The sequence below is a fragment of the Lepidochelys olivacea genome (genome assembly GCF_965140295.1).
Source record: "Lepidochelys olivacea isolate rLepOli2 genome assembly, chromosome: 1".
NCBI classification, from domain to species: domain Eukaryota; kingdom Metazoa; phylum Chordata; order Testudines; family Cheloniidae; genus Lepidochelys; species Lepidochelys olivacea.
In genome coordinates this window covers 349,890,519-349,907,906 of record NC_140411.1, presented here as the reverse complement: position 1 = coordinate 349,907,906, position 17,388 = coordinate 349,890,519, and positions in this window count along the sequence as shown.

Here is a 17,388-nt window from a genome sequence, read left to right as displayed (position 1 = left end):
GCCACCTGACACAGCTCTGACCAGCCCTGGAGGTATATTGAACTGCCTGGGTCAGTGCATCACAGAAATAACTTAGAAAGACAAAAGCTATGCATTGTATGTAGGGTTGTTGTAGCCATGTCAATCCCAGGATATTAGAGAGACAAGGTGGGTGGAGTAATAGCATTTATCGGACCAACTTTTGTTGGTGAGTGAGACAAGCTTTCGAGCTTACACACAGCTCCTCTTCAGGCCTGGGGAACATACTCAGAGCATCTCAGCTAAATCCAAGGTGGAACAGATTGTTTAGCACAAGTAGTTAACATATTTCAAGGGACCAGACAAGGTGAGGTGGCCTGTTAACACCCCTCCAGTCATGGGGGAAAGGAAGGGAGGGGGGGAAAGGTAGCTGCAGGGGGTTGTTAGTGGGTTACAAATTGTTGTAATGAGCCATAAATCCAGTGTCTCTATTCAGTCCATTATTTTTAGTGTCCAGCAAAGTTATGAATTTAAGCTCCCAGGCTCATCTTTTGAAAGTGTTGTGCAGGTTTCCTTTAAGGATGAGGACTGAGAGGTCAGATATAGAGTGATCACTTATAGGGTGATCAGATACAGGGTGGTTTTGACTTTTATCATTTTCTTGTGTGAGTTCATGCGAGAGTGTAGTGATTGTCTGACTTCACCCACATAGTTGTCTTCGTAGCAGGCCTGCCCGGACCAGCTGTGACACTGAATTCCTTGTACACCGCTGTACAGCCCGTCGATCCCCAGGCTGGAGGAGGCGGGCAGATATCACAGAATGGGAGTAGGCAGCTGCACAGCTGAGCAGGAGCTCACGGAGCGGGTCTCTGAACTGGTGCAGCATAGCCGCCACTCAACTACCACCGCGACTAATTGGACCTCTGAGATGGTTTGTGCTGGGACTATGAGATCTGAGCCTCAAGAAGCCTGGCCAGTTATTACTTGGAACTAAGGGGTTGAGGACGGGCCAGATTTTAAAGGTATTTAGGCACCTGACTCCCATTGAAATCAAATTCCTAATGCAGTGATCTGGCTCACTCGATTTCTTGTATGTAAAATATTTATCTGTAGGGTTTTCATGTTTCTTTTGACTTCCCTTTTCGCTAAAGCAAAAGATCCATCTGGTTCCATATTCCCAAGGCCCCCAAGTGCTGACGAGTGGAGAAGACCCACCTGCAACGTTGCTCTGCCAGGGTTTATTTTAATTTCCCAGAGCCAGAAATAGGAGCCCAGCATGAGCTGTCATTTGGTGTATTTTAGAGAAGGGCCCTTGGACAGGCTGAACCCAGCCCTTGTTGTGGCCCTTGGTACCTGGCAGGTAGGTTGCACATAGGTTGGTTCTCCCGTCAGATGTTAACGGCAAAGCATTTCATGCCGTTGTCCCTGTGCTTTGGTGGGTAGCTGGGAAAGCTGCCTGATAGGGATTTCCCATCTTATTTCTGAGATGCAAAGTATGCCATACTAAAGGCCAAATGCAGGTTGGGGGTGAGAGGCCAAGGCAGCTCCCATGGGATTGCACCTATTGCTCTTTGAATGTGGGCCTGCAAGCTTGGTTATTTAATTAGCTTTTGCATTTGGCTGTATTTGGAGCTGGTAAATGTCTGCTTCTGTTGGCAGCATTTGTTTTAAGTTAATAATCCCTTGCCGGCTCTTCCTTCCGAGGATCTCAAAGTACTTTACAAACACAAATTTGATTTCCCTACGTGATGGTGAGCTACAGATGGGGAAACTGAGGCAGTGCTGTTCAGTGTTGGCTGGTTTGTAGGACACCTGAACTCGATGAGCAGCAAGGGACGTTGTCACTAACACAAAGGACCATTGCAATCTTCCGGCAGGAGGTAGCCCAGCCAAGCACAAGCCAGTATGTGGCAGTGTGAGTGTCTGAGTGTGATGCTAAAATGGGGGAGCTGCCATATTTCTAACTAGACTCAAAGAGCTGCAGTGAACCAGAGGGCTGCTAATGCAGTCATCCAGTGAGATAGAGCGTGAGCAGAAAATGCTCCCTCTGAACTCAGACGTGCAAGGCCTATGTGACAACTGGAACATCCGGGAGAATTCAGCCTGGTTCCTGGTTATACCAAAAGATGAGACCTTGAGGGAGTCGGGGTCACCAGGCCTATTCAAGGAGGATTGAACCAAGACAAGCGAAAAGAGCATGCGGGAACTGAGCCCCCAGGTGGCCTGCCATTAACTTCTCAAGGCCACCATGAGAGCAAATCTTAGGACTAACTAAGTCATTGCACCGTAATGGTGCAGAGATCTACTCAGCACAGCTGGGAATGGGCACCAGAGAACTGGTTCCAGATTCCTGAGGCTAGGGCCCAATTGGTGCAGGCCCTGGCATGTGTTAGAGCTGCCTAGGGGTTGCTCAGACTTCTGAAGTCATGGGAGACGTGCTGATTTACACCGAGCTGAAAATCTGGCCTCGTGTTGTCCGTCCTTTGCCTAAAGTGGGGCTGAATTTATCCGGTGGTTGAAATGGCCGTTCTGCCACTTGCCAGACACACTCCATGATCGGGAAGCACCCATCCCATGCTAATTAAGGATCATGTTTCGAACGAGCTCAGATTTGCTCAGTCAGCTCTTGTGCACTAAAAACTAGTGCATTTCTAAGGCTACACTACAAGGCTTTTAGCGACCCGGTGCTGCAACAGTAACACTTCCACTAGGCCACGGATGTGATGGAGGGAACATCGAGCCCCCAGAGGTGACAGTTCTTCCTCTTCCGACGATAGCCACAGTTCTGGGCAATCTTGTCACCGAACAACATGGAGAACAGCCATTTGTGGCTGCGGCATTAAATATCGCTTGGCAATTTGGCTAAAATACGGTATCACCATGATACATACAGTCACGCCTCCAAATCATCCACAGGTAGCCAAATGTAGTAGATGCTTGCCCACACCAGCCTGTCTATTACATTGTGCACTTCATACTATTCCAGAGTCAGTAATTGCCAGCATGAAAATTCAACATATTAACCTTCAGTGCAGTACAACGTTTGCACTATGGCAAGCCTGCAGAAATCAGTTGTAAATTGGAACCCACAGTACAGGATGCAGTTAATCCAATAAAAGATATGACCTCATATTACCATGTGATTAGGGGAAAACAGAATTATACCTTGGATTAGTCCAACCAGCCAGCAGGTTTTCTTTTGTGATGATGACAAATCTGGACCGGGGATGGGAGATCAATTTTCGCTGGAGATCGTATTGTGTGATTGGATCAAGGCAACCTGAGAGACTGGAATGTATGGTCCAAGTCAATTACACCGGACCAAGAATGGACAAAGCAGAGCAGAAACCAGAGATGGATGGCAAGAACCACGAAGAACGAAACCCTGAGGAACATGAGCCGAAGTGCTGGGTGGAAACCGATGCCAGGCTCATAACAGGAGCGGGGAAGATGACTCCCTGTCGCTATGGAGTCATCACAGATGAATTACCTCATCCAGTGGCTACTGCTTGTGTGAAATCCATCACACGCTACTCTGAGTTATTTATAGATGGAGCTGATTTGGGGGGTTTCTCCCATCCCCCTCTACACTGATTTTAAAGGAGACAATGATTAAATGAGAACTGAGGTCGGGTCTGCACTACAGACTTATCTCAGTATAACTGAGTCACTCGGGGGTGTGAAAGATCCACCCCCCCGAGCGACATAGTAATAGCAACCAAACCCGTGGTGTGGACAGCACTAAGTCAATGGGAGAGCTTCTCCCCTCGACACAGCTACTGCCTCTCGGGGAGGTGGATTAATGACGCCGATGGGACAGCCCTCTCCATTCGGCACAGGAGCATCTTCAGTACAGCGATCTGGCAGCACAACTCCATCGGTGCAGAGCATTTTTAGTGTAGACCTGCCCTGCTCAGAATTCCTGTTATGTTCCAAGCACCACCTGCTGGTCAAGAAATAGAACTGGAAATATTCCCACTAATCTAACCCAAAAGGAAGTAATTCTTCACACAACGCACAGTCAACCTGTGGAACTCCTTGCCAGAGGATGTTGTGAAGGCCAAGGCTATAACAGGGTTCAAAAAAGAACTAGATAAGTTCATGGAGGAAAGGTCCATTAATGGCTATGAGCCAGGATGGGCAGGGATGGCGTCACTAGCCTCTGTTTGCCAGAAGCTAGGAATGGGCGACAGGTGATAGATCACTTGGTGATTACCTGTTCTGTTCATTCCCTCTGGGGCACCTGGCATTGGCCACTGTCAGAAGACAGGATACTGGGCTAGATGGACCTTTGGTTTGACCTAGTATGGCCATTCTTATGTTCCTATGTAATCTGCATATTCCCCAATAAAGGCATGATGAGAAGAAATAGCTAACAGTTATTGCTCTGTTTGTTTTAATTTGTTTCCTATTACAGTCCTGGTATAACTATGGTTTTATGTTGGAACTTCATATTTTGGTTGAAAAGATAAGCTTTAAAACGAGTAACCATACCATGCAAAGAAGTCAGGGAAAGAGAAACAGATTTAAAAGGCCAACCCAAAGAGTCAAGGTAAACTTCGCCTTGGGATGGATGCTGCTGTTGATTTGATGTCTGCCTTGTATGAGACAAGTTGGAAAGGGGGTGCATGTTGAGATCTGTTGATTCTAGCCACACAGGGTATGGGAGTTTTCAGTGAAAATCTCGGCGAAAGCACGTTCTGCCTGAAAAGACTTGTTTGGAATCCAAGACAAAGGCTCCCTCCCTAGTTCTGTTTTGTCCCCAAAATGCTGCTCATTCCAGTCTGAAGCTTCCTGTTATCATGAGTTCATGGACCACTCATTCTGGCTAGTGATCCCTCAGAGTCCTGAATCCATGTACGTATTCTGATTGCACTCTGGTCTTGCTGGCTGCCTAGGTGTTCCCATGTCTTTTGCTGAGGTCCTCTGGAATCTGCACTGGAAGGTAACACCTGTGCATTGACTGAGAATTAATAAATTGGTCAAATACCAGAGAAAATATTTGTTGCATAAGTTATTGTGTAAATATGTGTCCCAATCCTGCAAAGACCACTTGAGCAGAATCAGTGAAGCGCCTTGCAGGGTCTACCTGTGTGATGCTATTTGCAGGATCGGGGCCATGTTCGAGCAGCTCCAGAGTTGGATGAATACCAGAAAAATTGAATTCTTAAATAAATTCAGCCCCCAAACTGGCAAAAATTTGTCAGCTCATGGACTGGACAATGACTCTTCAGCCAGGTCTAGTGAAAAGGTCTGTGGCCTAGTGGAAAGAGCACTGGACTGGGACTCAGGAGAACTGGAGTCTATTCCTGGCTCAGCTTCCTGAGTGAGCATGAGCAAGTCACATCACTTCATCTCCCCATGCCTCAGTTTCCCCATGTATAAGAAAGGTATAATGATATTGGGCTCCTTGGCAAAGCGCTTTGCGATCGACTGATGAAAAGCTCTACCAAAGAGCTAGGTATTGTCTATATAGGATATAACACACTCCTCTTGTGACGGGGTGTACAAACCCCACACTGGGCCACAAGGTGTTAAGGAACTACTCTGGACCCCACCCCTCCACACCTGGAGCAAATCCTCCATCTGGAGGAGGAGTTAAAAGGCAGGGGAACAGCTCATTTGGGGGCAGACCAGGGAAGAGAACAGACCTGCAGCTCCAGCAGAGGAGAATGAAGGGAAGGCGAATCTCTCCCTAAGACACCTGCCCGGAGGTCCCTCCAAGGAAAGACCTGCCTCAGAGACAGCCAGAGAGGGAAGCACGCCACTCTCCTGCTCCTAGGAACTCTGGACTTTGGGAATTCCCTTTATTTGTTGTTTGGACTACCCCAGCAGGGAAAGCCCTGGGCCTGAGCTGGCCCAGGAGATGGGGGGGGGGGTCATAACCTGGAAGGAGAAAAAGAGCTACCAGTGCATGACAGCACCGGAAAGTGCCTTGTGGTCAGCAGATGCCCTGCACACTGCCTTAACCGAGACAGTGACTTTGGGACAATAGCCGGGGGCGGAGACAGGAAGTGAGCTGGGGGGCGGGGGGCACACTTGAGCAGCCTCAGCCATCAGATCATAGATAGTCCTCAAAGGGCCCTGGGTGGGAGCCCGATGGAGTGGGAGGTAGCAGCCTTAGTCTGATCACTAGGTGCCACTACCCGACCAACCAACCCCTGAGTGAGGACCGTCAGACCCCTAAATATACACCTATTGCCATGACGCTAGGCGATGGGTGTGGGGGACTGAACAGGCCAGTTGTTAAACTCTAATACAATTAAAACATCAGGACAGGTGCACAAAATGTTACAAACTGCCACAGGGGCTGAAGGGCCGGCTGCAGTCAGGACTCAATACCACTGATGATGTGAGTGGGTCACTTTGCCGAAGTTTGTTTTGCTCCCTGTAAGGGTGATTTTGCCACCAGAGTGGCACAGAACAGCTGTACCAGGGCTGAGAAAGTGGCCCATCATCTCTGCCATTCGCACTATAAGGGGATTTTGCACGTGTCCAGCTTCTGTTGATGGTCGCTCACCATTTCAGCCACCAATAGCAGCCATCCTTCTGAACAACACGGCAACTCCTTTAGGGCCTGATCCAAGCCCAGTGAAGTCAATAGGAGTCTTTCCATTTATGGAAAGCCAGAAAGCCAAATGGCATTGGCTGGCCCCATGGGGATCAGTTCCTGGTCCTACGTTATTTAACATCTTTATAAGTGAAAACATAAAATCATCACTGAGATCGGTCCAATAAAAGATATGACCTCACCCACCTTGTCTCCCTAATATCCTGGGACCGACCCAGCGACGACTGCACTGCATACGTTTGGCAGATGCCACAGACGTTGGGGGCGTGGTAAATAATGAAGAGGACAGGTCACTGACACAGAGCGATGTGGATTGCTAGGTAAACTGGGCCCAAGTGAACAATATGCGTTTTAATACAGACTAACTTGAAGGGGAAAGGAGTCCAGGAGAGCTGGCTGTATTTCAAGGAATCCCTGTTGAGGTTACAGGGACAAACCATCCCGATGAGTCGAAAGAATAGTAAATATGGCAGGCGACCAACTTGGCTTAATGGTGAAATCCTAGCGGATCTTAAACATAAAAAAGAAGCTTACAAGAAGTGGAAGGTTGGACATATGACCAGGGAAGAGTATAAAAATATTGCTCGGGCATGTAGGAATGTTATCAGGAGGGCCAAATCGCACCTGGAGCTGCAGCTAGCCAGAGATGTCAAGAGTAACAAGAAGGGTTTCTTCAGGTATGTTGGCAACAAGAAGAAAGCCAAGGAAAGTGTGGGCCCCTTACTGAATGAGGGAGGCAACCTAGTGACAGAGGATGTGGAAAAAGCTAATGTACTCAATGCTTTTTTTGCCTCTGTTTTCACTAACAAGGTCAGCTCCCAGACTGCTGCGCTGGGCATCACAAAATGCGGAAGAGATGGCCAGCCCTCTGTGGAGATAGAGGCGGTTAGGGACTATTTAGAAAAGCTGGACGTGCACAAGTCCATGGGGCCGGACGAGTTGCATCCGAGAGTGCTGAAGGAATTGGCGGCTGTGATTGCAGAGCCACTGGCCATTATCTTTGAAAACTCGTGGCGAACCGGGGAAGTCCCGGATGACTGGAAAAAGGCTAATGTAGTGCCAATCTTTAAAAAAGGGAAGAAGGAAGATCCTGGGAACTACAGGCCAGTCAGCCTCACCTCAGTCCCTGGAAAAATCATGGAGCAGGTCCTCAAAGAATCAATCCTGAAGCACTTGCATGAGAGGAAAGTGATCAGGAACAGCCAGCATGGATTCACCAAGGGAAGGTCATGCCTGACTAATCTAATCGCCTTTTATGATGAGATTACTGGTTCTGTGGATGAAGGGAAAGCAGTGGATGTATTGTTTCTTGACTTTAGCAAAGCTTTTGACACGGTCTCCCATAGTATTCTTGTCAGCAAGTTAAGGAAGTATGGGCTGGATGAATGCACTATAAGGTGGGTAGAAAGCTGGCTAAATTGTCGGGCTCAACGGGTAGTGATCAATGGCTCCATGTCTAGTTGGCAGCCGGTATCAAGTGGAGTGCCCCAGGGGTCGGTCCTGGGGCCGGTTTTATTCAATATCTTCATAAATGATCTGGAGGATGGTGTGGATTGCACTCTCAGCAAATTTGCGGATGATACTAAACTGGGAGGAGTGGTAGATACGCTGGAGGGGAGGGATAGGATACAGAAGGACCTAGACAAATTGGAGGATTGGGCCAAAAGGAATCTGATGAGGTTCAATAAGGATAAGTGCAGGGTCCTGCACTTAGGACGGAAGAACCCAATGCACAGCTACAGACTAGGGACCGAATGGCTAGGCAGCAGTTCTGCAGAAAAGGACCTAGGGGTGACAGTGGACGAGAAGCTGGATATGAGTCAGCAGTGTGCCCTTGTTGCCAAGAAGGCCAATGGCATTTTGGGATGTATAAGTAGGGGCATAGCGAGCAGATCGAGGGACGTGATCGTTCCCCTCTATTCGACATTGGTGAGGCCTCATCTGGAGTACTGTGTCCAGTTTTGGGCCCCACACTTCAAGAAGGATGTGGATAAATTGGAGAGAGTCCAGCGAAGGGCAACAAAAATGATTAGGGGACTGGAACACATGAGTTATGAGGAGAGGCTGAGGGAGCTGGGATTGTTTAGCCTGCAGAAGAGAAGAATGAGGGGGGATTTGATAGCTGCTTTCAACTACCTGAAAGGGGGTTCCAAAGAGGATGGCTCTAGACTGTTCTCAATGGTAGCAGATGACAGAACGAGGAGTAATGGTCTCAAGTTGCAGTGGGGGAGGTTTAGATTGGATATTAGGAAAAACTTTTTCACTAAGAGGGTGGTGAAACACTGGAATGCGTTACCTAGGGAGGTGGTAGAATCTCCTTCCTTAGAGGTTTTTAAGGTCAGGCTTGACAAAGCCCTGGCTGGGATGATTTAACTGGGAATTGGTCCTGCTTTGAGCAGGGGGTTGGACTAGATGACCTTCTGGGGTCCCTTCCAACCCTGATATTCTATGATTCTATGATTCTATGAAATGTAAATGTCTGCATCTAGGAACAAAGAACTTCGGCCAGACATACCGGATGCGGACTCTATCCAGGAAGCAGTGACTCCGAAAAGGCTTTGGAGGTTACTGTAGATAATCAGCTGAATGTGAGCTCCCAATGTGGCACTGTGGTGGAAAGAGCTAATGGGATCCTGGGATGCCATAAACAAGGGAATCTGGAGTAGGAGCAGAGAGGTGATTTTACCCCTGTACTTGGCACTGGTGCGACCACCACTGGGATCCTGTGTCCAGTTCTGGTGTCCACACTTCAAGAAGGATGTTGTTAAGCTGGAGAGAGTTCAAAGAAGAGCCATAAGAACAATTAAAGGATTAAAAAACCTGCTGTACAGTGATAGATTCAAGGAGCTTAATCTATTTCGCTTAACAAAGAGAAGGTTAAACTGTAATCAAGGGGTGACTTGATCACAACCTATAAGTACCTACCTGAGGGACAAATATTTAATAATGGGCTGTTCAGTCTAGCAGAGAAAGGTCTAATGTGAACCAATGGCAGGAAGTTGAAGCTGGACACTCCAACAGGAAATAAGGTGTAAATTTTTAATAGTGAGAGTAATGAACCACTGGAACAATTTACCAAGGGTCATGATGGATTCCATCACTGACCATTTTAAAATCCTGACTGGATATTTCTCTAGAAGATCTACTCTAGGAATTATTTTGGGGAAGTTCTATGGCCTGTATCATGCAGGAGGTCAGACTAGAGGATCACAATTCTCTCTTCTGCCTGAGAATTGATAAATCTCTGAAACCTGACAGACATAGGCTGTGATCCTGGCACTGGCTCTATACAGGTTTGAGACGGTAGTCTGGAAATCTCAGCCCAAATAAGGAAAGTTATGTTTTAAATGTGGCATAGAAAGAACTTTCTCCCAGCAGGCAGCTGACCCACCAGGAAATGTCTGTACCTGCTGCGGGCGGATCTGGAGCTCCAGATGGGTCATCTCAGGACCCATATGTAAATCCGTGGTAGAGATCATCCTCGAATCAAGGGATTGCTGAGGATGACGATGATTTTTCTAACTAAGGAACAGTCAGTAAATGTCCTTGGTTGGTGCCTCGTCCTCTGTAATACGGTTTCTATGATACAGTTACTATCGAGTTAGTAGAAAGCAACCTTGGGAGTGTAACTGTGTAACTGCTCCTTTAAATTGCGAATAGTCTGCTGGGGGCATCTGCCATTTTGTGTTCCTTTCCCATGCTGCCTGTTGGCCAGAGGATAATAAACACACTGTGCTCTCTCTCACAGAAGCTGTGCATTTGGTCTTTCTTCTTGTGTTGTTTTCCCCTTTAATCTAAAGTAAATCATGTTCTCCCATTTCCAGCCTGGATTTTCCACTTCCTTACACTTTGTGTTGTCAACCCCCCCCCCCCCCCCGCATTGTAAACTATGGGCCCAGTGAGTATAAAGTGCTATAAAATCCACACTCTCCATTCGTGCACAGGTATAAATGACAACACAAGATGCAGGACAATGAAGACTCAGGCCCCCTAGTGCCAAGTGGCTGACCTGGCCTAAGACACGAGTCCGATGTTGTGTGTTTCCCTGGAAATAATTGTTGCTATCACTAAAACTTAAAGCAATGTAAGGCATTTCACTCTGGTCCTGCTCTACATGTCAGTTGTGATGTTATTAGTGAATGTACGGGAAACCCAGAACCCTGAAATCGGGCGTTGGTTAGCAGGAAGCTTTCAGTTTTTATAGCCCTTTGATCTTTTGGGGAGTAATTCTGGGGTAGGCAATCTAGCCTGATGGAGACGGGCTGTTTCCTTCCCACTGGACTCTGTAATGAATGCTGAGTTAACAGTCCCACGTGACAGTGGACGAGAGGCTGAAATATGGATGATCTGCAGCCTTTAGTCACGGATTTATGGGCCAAAATGTGACACAAAATATCAAACCAGGAGTTATCGTTTTGCACCAGAGCAGAGCCATAAACCATCCTCTGGGACTTTCTTTTGCTGACTCAGGTTTGTTCAACTTTATGCCTCATCCTTCCCTCCCCAAGAAGCTGTCGAATCAGCTGCACCCGGATTCACTTGGCCCTGTGTGAAAATGCACCGGCCTGGTGTGCTGACAGCAATGGAGAAATTCTCAGCTCTAAGCACTTAGAAAGGTAATTAAAGGAAACCATTAATGCCGCTCTGTGCACGGTTTAATTTTACTCCAGGTAATGGGAATGACTCAGCCATGTATAGCCTGGCACAGCGTTTTTCAGGTGGTGAGGTAACCAATCCGTGTCATCAGGAGAAATTGGAGTGAGAGCCCGTTTAATACTCATTGAGACACTTTTGGTATGATATAAATAATGAGCCAAAGTTCCTAGATTTAATCCCCAACTGACCTCACCCCAACCCTCCATCTATCTTTTTAAAGTGATCCTCACAAGGTAAAAATTATAGCCTAAAACCTCCAAATTCCTTGTCTGTTACTAATAACACCTCAGATTGTTCAAACTGAGTGGTTTTTAAAACCTCATCTGCAGTTTTGCCTCTGCACTATTGCTAACTCCAAATCACGAGTCAGACCCTGGACATCTTCAGATGGGCTCAAAAATGCTGAAATTCCAAAAAATCATAAATGTGGGGTTCTTTTTATTTGTCTTCTGATGTTGGAGACTTTAGGGTTCACACCCCCTGGGGTTTTTCTCTGCAGCCAGGAGGGCTGGAAATTTACTTTTTTTGTTTAATGAAAGCTGAGATTTTCAGATAGCCACATGATTCCAGCAATCAAGGACTTTAAGAACCCCCCGCCCAGCCCCGACCCCAATTGCAAGACTCTTGAGACCATTGCAAGAATGGGCAATGCTGCATCTGCAGTTTCGTTAACTCTTTTGCATTTTCTCAGCTGGGATACTGAGTCCAGAATGGTAAATTTCATCTTCTTTCTCAGACCAGTTTCACATCCTGATTCTCAGGCACTGGCATAATGCTGATCCATTTCAGCGCCCAGCCCCTCTGGGGGCTGTTGACATATAAATGTACTTTACATTAAAAGGAATATAAAAACATTTCTCTTCACAATGTGCTTTGTGCCAGTTGGACAGCATCAATATTTAGGCCACTTCTCCTTTATTAAAGAAAAGGCTATACAAAATTTCAAATGACAACAAAGCAGAAGTCATCCCAGCCAAACGCAGCTCTGATACATCAAATATCCCCTTCATAAAAATGCCCCTCAAAAGACTCTGCAGCAAGGACTTTTAGTAAAAAAATTCCCACTGGTGATAACTCATTGGGAATATTTTGCTAAAATCCCCAAGGCCTACGTGACATGGCTGTACAGTGTCTCCAAAAGGAGACTCTCCTTTAGCTCAGGTCAAGGGCACCAGAACAGAGGGACCAGGGGGCCATGCTAGCCATAAGTGTGAGTGATGGGGGTGAGGGGGCAGAGAGGAGCAAATGGGGGTGGGGCCTCAGGGAATGGGGCCATGGTTCGGGTGCCTGTAGCCCCCCCCCCCATACCTGTAGGGTGCTTCTGCCACTCCTGGCTCAGGTGTCAGGGCCCTGAGATTTTGGAGCAGGACAATCTGTGGCCAGCATCGTGGCATCTGTGGAGCCCCAGACAGCAATGGAGGTGTCTGATTCCAACTATATTCATAATAAAGAATGAGGGAAGAGAAATACGGAGAGTATGGAATTACATTTATTTTAAAAGTTTCCTAAGCCTTTAAAATCTCCTTGGCTGCTTTGTCTTAGGATCTCCTTGGCTCGAGCCCCAGAATTGCTGAAGTCACCAGCCTCATGGCCCTGTTGTGATTCTCTCATTAACACAGTTCAATTACAAAATAAAGTTCTGCGTCTCAGATCGCTTTCCAGGCCCTGCGTGAAGCGATGGCCTTTGCAGTGAAATGAGGATCTCAAACTTATTTGTACCCATTTTGTATGAAATATCCTTCTGCTACCTCCTAAATGCAGCTGTGCCCTAGACGCGGGAATGTACACATCACAACCTGCAGCACGTTGCAACAGGTTTGCTTAAAAATCTGTTGTTGGTTCTTTAATGATTTTCTAACCCATTTCAAGGTGCGGCGTCCGGAGTCTGTCTTTATCCTGCTGCAGAAACTCGTTCCTTGATTTTGGAGTTCAGAGGTAGAGTTTGCCAAGGAAAGCTCAAGCGTCCCACTCCCTTACCCCAGGTTTACACCCGTGTCCCCCATTGACTTCACTGGAGTTCCTCTGATTTAGACTGGTGTATATTGAGAGGAGAATCAGGCTCTGCTTGTGGGTTTCCTTCATGGCTGAATGCAAAAGTGACTGGCAGGGACGTGTAGGTTAGAGGAGTTGTAATAATCTGCGGCCATAACAGACCTCCTGGCTGTCAGGTGCTGTGCACACCACCACCATATGGACTTTGCAGTTGTCGGCAGGCATGAAACTCAGGTTATTCTGCTCCATTAACAAGGGAGGCTAATCGTTAGCAGCAATATGCACAGCAAACATGCCTAAATTGGAGCAGAATCATCATCTGCGATATAGCAGATGGCAGAGACAGCAGGGCTAGAACACCAGACTGGGACCTGTATTCTTTGCACACTGTTACTCCACATTTAAGATGATGGTAGCTTTGATCCCCATTGTAGAACTTCCATGAGAGGAATGTGGCTCACGGGTCTGCCACTGACCAATCTCTTGTGTAGAAGAGCGCTCTAAATAGCAAATTATCCTGGGGGTAGCCGGTGGCTCTCTGACAGCTTAAATGAATGGAGAATCTGTGGAAGCATATGAGGATCAAGAGAGGGTGATCCCTTACTCCGGGCATCCCAGGGCATTGCCGGTCGTTGCCATTTATTGCCAAGTGATGTTTGATGTTCTTAAAGTCCTAGCCCCTAGGGGCCTGTGATTATGTGAGAATCTCATTTGTTTTTCTTCTTTAAGTACATTTCTCACCTTGGTCATGGTTGGAGAGAAAAACTTGCAGACATGACCCCCGGAAGCTCAGAAATCAGAAGGAAAATAAAAAGACCCAAAACTGTATTATTTTTAATGATTTTTAAGCCAATCTCTTTTGGAGCCTGAGGTGTGATTTTTTTTTAACACTTAGGATTGGGATAACAAGTCAATTCCATAGCCCTCTCACTCTACCGAGTGACCACTGTTTCTGTTAAACTGTAAGTGTCACAGTGCAGGGATGGTCTCTGCCTGTGTCTTGTACAGCAATGGTTCTCAACCAGGGGTACGCATAGTGACTGGCAGGGACATGTAGGGCAGAAGAGCAGAAGCCGAAAGAGGGAAGAAGGAGTGGGAGAAAGAAGAAGCGGAGAGGGGGGCAGACAAAGGCGGAGAGATCTTCCAATGGGTACATCAGCTCATCCAGATATTTGCCTAATTTTACAACAGGCTACATAAAATGCACTAGCGAAGTCAGTACAAACTAAAATTTCATACAGTCAGTGGCTTGTTTATATTGCTCTATCTACGATACACTGAAATGTAAGTACAGTATTTATATTCAAATCCATTTATTTTACAACAGGGTGGATTTGATTTAAATCAAACTGATTTAAATCATGATTTAAATCACTAGTCAGGAAGACTCGATTTAATCATGGTTTTCTACGTAACAGTGCATTCTTGTTGGTTGTTATAACCTTAATACATATTCTTCACAACTCAGAGATAGATGTAGGTTTCATTTTTAGAAGGTACACGCTATACATTTTTAAACAGTGATTTATTTTGAAAACTTTTCAGATTAGTTTTACAGCTATATCATAAAATGAATGATTGGTTATTTCATTTATCAAAGGTCATTGAAGCAGGTATTTATGAAGTCATTGGGAGGTGCACTATCTCCAATTCAACAAGTTAATCATTAATATTTGGAGGATTTTCTTGCCATGCTGTATTAGGAGGAGAACATCACCAGACAGACATTTAAATTGTTTTATTTAACTAAAACAACAACATTAAGTATTCTGGATTATTTTCAACAGCAAACATAACATTTTAACGAAACAAGCATATGTCCCTCGCTTCTCACATTTATCTCCAGACTTCTTCTCCTGGTCCAGATCTATTCTGCCCCCAACAATCTTCTATTCATTGAACTTTTTGAAACTTTGCACTTTTAGAGAGAGGTAAGGGATTGACTCTGTGTACACAAATTTTCAGAGGGACAATAGGGTTGAGGTCTAGTATTTCTCACTTCTCTATATTTATTTATTTTAGAACAGTTTTGCGGTTAACAAGCATGTTATCTCTGGAGACACAAATCCACAGTTTGAGAACTGCAAAACTAAGCATCTCTGATGGTATCTTCTAGACTGAGCACTGAGTCCCATTGGGTAGATAGAAAGATTAACCTAAATAATCTATACAGAAGCTGCTGGAACCCCTTAAAATTGGGTCCCTAATCCATGAACTATTTGTAAGCGGGGCAATAGTCCCACTATTGTGGGGAACTTTCCTGGCTTCTGCACTACCCCGGGGAAGTGGGCTAGTGAAAGGATCTGAGTCCTCGCTCCCACCTCCTTTACCCAGTGGCCTCCCTGCCCTTGAGGACTCCCCTTCCACTCTCCTGTCTGGCAGAGTCCTCGTAACCCCAACAAGGCTGGGCCCAGGATTCCTGGGAGGCTCGACCCCCAACCCTGCTGTGGTCAACTAGGACAGGGGCTAGGGTGTCCCCACTAGGGTGTCCCACCCCTCTCTCTGCACTGGGCACTTCTCTGACCCACTGACCATTACATACAAGTTAAAGCAAATGCAAGTTAATTAATCAACAATTAATTGTAAAAAGAATAAGGAAAAATGGGAGAGGTTAAAGGAAACACATCACCCCGCTCTGTGGCAGGGAACATCACAAACAGTGTCTCTGGAACGTCAGGGCAGTTCACAGTCTGTTCCTTGTAAGTCCCAGGCCTTGTGCTGCAGGGATGCTGTGGGTTGGACACTCGCTATGGTGGTGGCCACACGCTCTCAGGCTCTAAGTGGTAGGACCCTTCTTCCCAGTGTCACCCCCGCCCCGTCGGGGTTACGATCCAAGTCTGGCCTGCAGAGCCTCTTGGCTGAGACGTCTCCCTGTGCTGGACCTGCTGCCCAGGGTCCCCCTCACTCTCTCCAGCTGCTCACCGCGCCCAGCTCCAGACTGCTCCAGCCCCGGCTGCTCCACTCGGTCTCTGCCGGGCTGCTGCTGCTGCTCTGCCTCCAGCTCCCTGGGCTGCTTCTCTGGCCCCTCTGGCTCTGGTTGCTGCAGCTCTGCTCCCAGGACAGGTCTGCTCTGCAGGCTGCTTCTGTGACTCTGCTCCCAGCACTGACCTGCTTCCTGGGCTGCTTTCTAGCCCCTCTGGCTCTGGTTGCTGCAGCTCTGCTCCCAGGGCCAGTCTGCTCTCTCTGGGCTGTGCCTCTGGCTTTGGGGCTGCAGCTCTGCTCCCAGGACAGGGTCTGCTCTCTCTGGGCTGCTTTTCTGGTCCCTCTGGATCTGGCCCAGCTCTGCTCCCCAGCTTAGCTTGGGCCCCTGCTTCTCCTTAGGTCAGCCCCACTCTGTCTGACCCAGGAAAATCCAACTCACACGGAGAACGAGGACAGGACCTCCCTGGCCTCCTGACTCTCTGATTAGCCTGTCATTCAGGCTGACCAGGAGCATTGGCCTCTCCCCATTGTTCCTGAGGACTATCAGTCTCAGGGTCCTGGTTTCCCATAGACCCTTCCCCTTTTAGTACTGGGAGCTAGCCAACCAAAACACCCCCACTGAATGTTAGTAAGGGGGCAACAGTCCCCTTACATATTGGAACTCATTTACAAAACTTTTCTTAAACGTTACATGAATATATTGTCTCATACTGTAGAATCAGAATTTATAATCCCTATTCTATGATGAGATATCTTTGAGCTACAATGTATCTTAATTAAAACTATCTTGAGACAGGTTTTTTCCTCAAAAAGCATTTTATCAAAAATCCCATTTTTTAAATATTTTTTTTAAAAAAATCATTGATTTTTATCCACCCTGTTTTACCAGCATATGGTAAAAATGAGAACATCAGCATGTTTTCAGCAAGGGTGCGCCGTGACACCTTTGTATTTTATGTCTGATTTTTGTAAGCAAGTCGTTTTTAAGTGAGGTGAAAGTTGGGGTACGCAATCAGAGTCCTGAAAGGGGGACAGGAGCCTGGAAAGGTTGAGAACCCCTGCTGCCCCTGGCAGCGAACGCGAGCACGCTCCTGTGCGGATACCGCAGCTGCAGGATAGCTCAGTGGTTTGAGCTTTGGCCTGCTAAACCCAGGGTTGTGAGTTCAATCCTTGAGGGGGCCATTTAGGGGTATGGGGCAAAAATTGGGGATTGGTCCTGCTTTGAGCAGGGGGTTGGACTAGATGACCTCCTGAGGTCCCTTCCAATCCTGATATTCTATGATTCTATG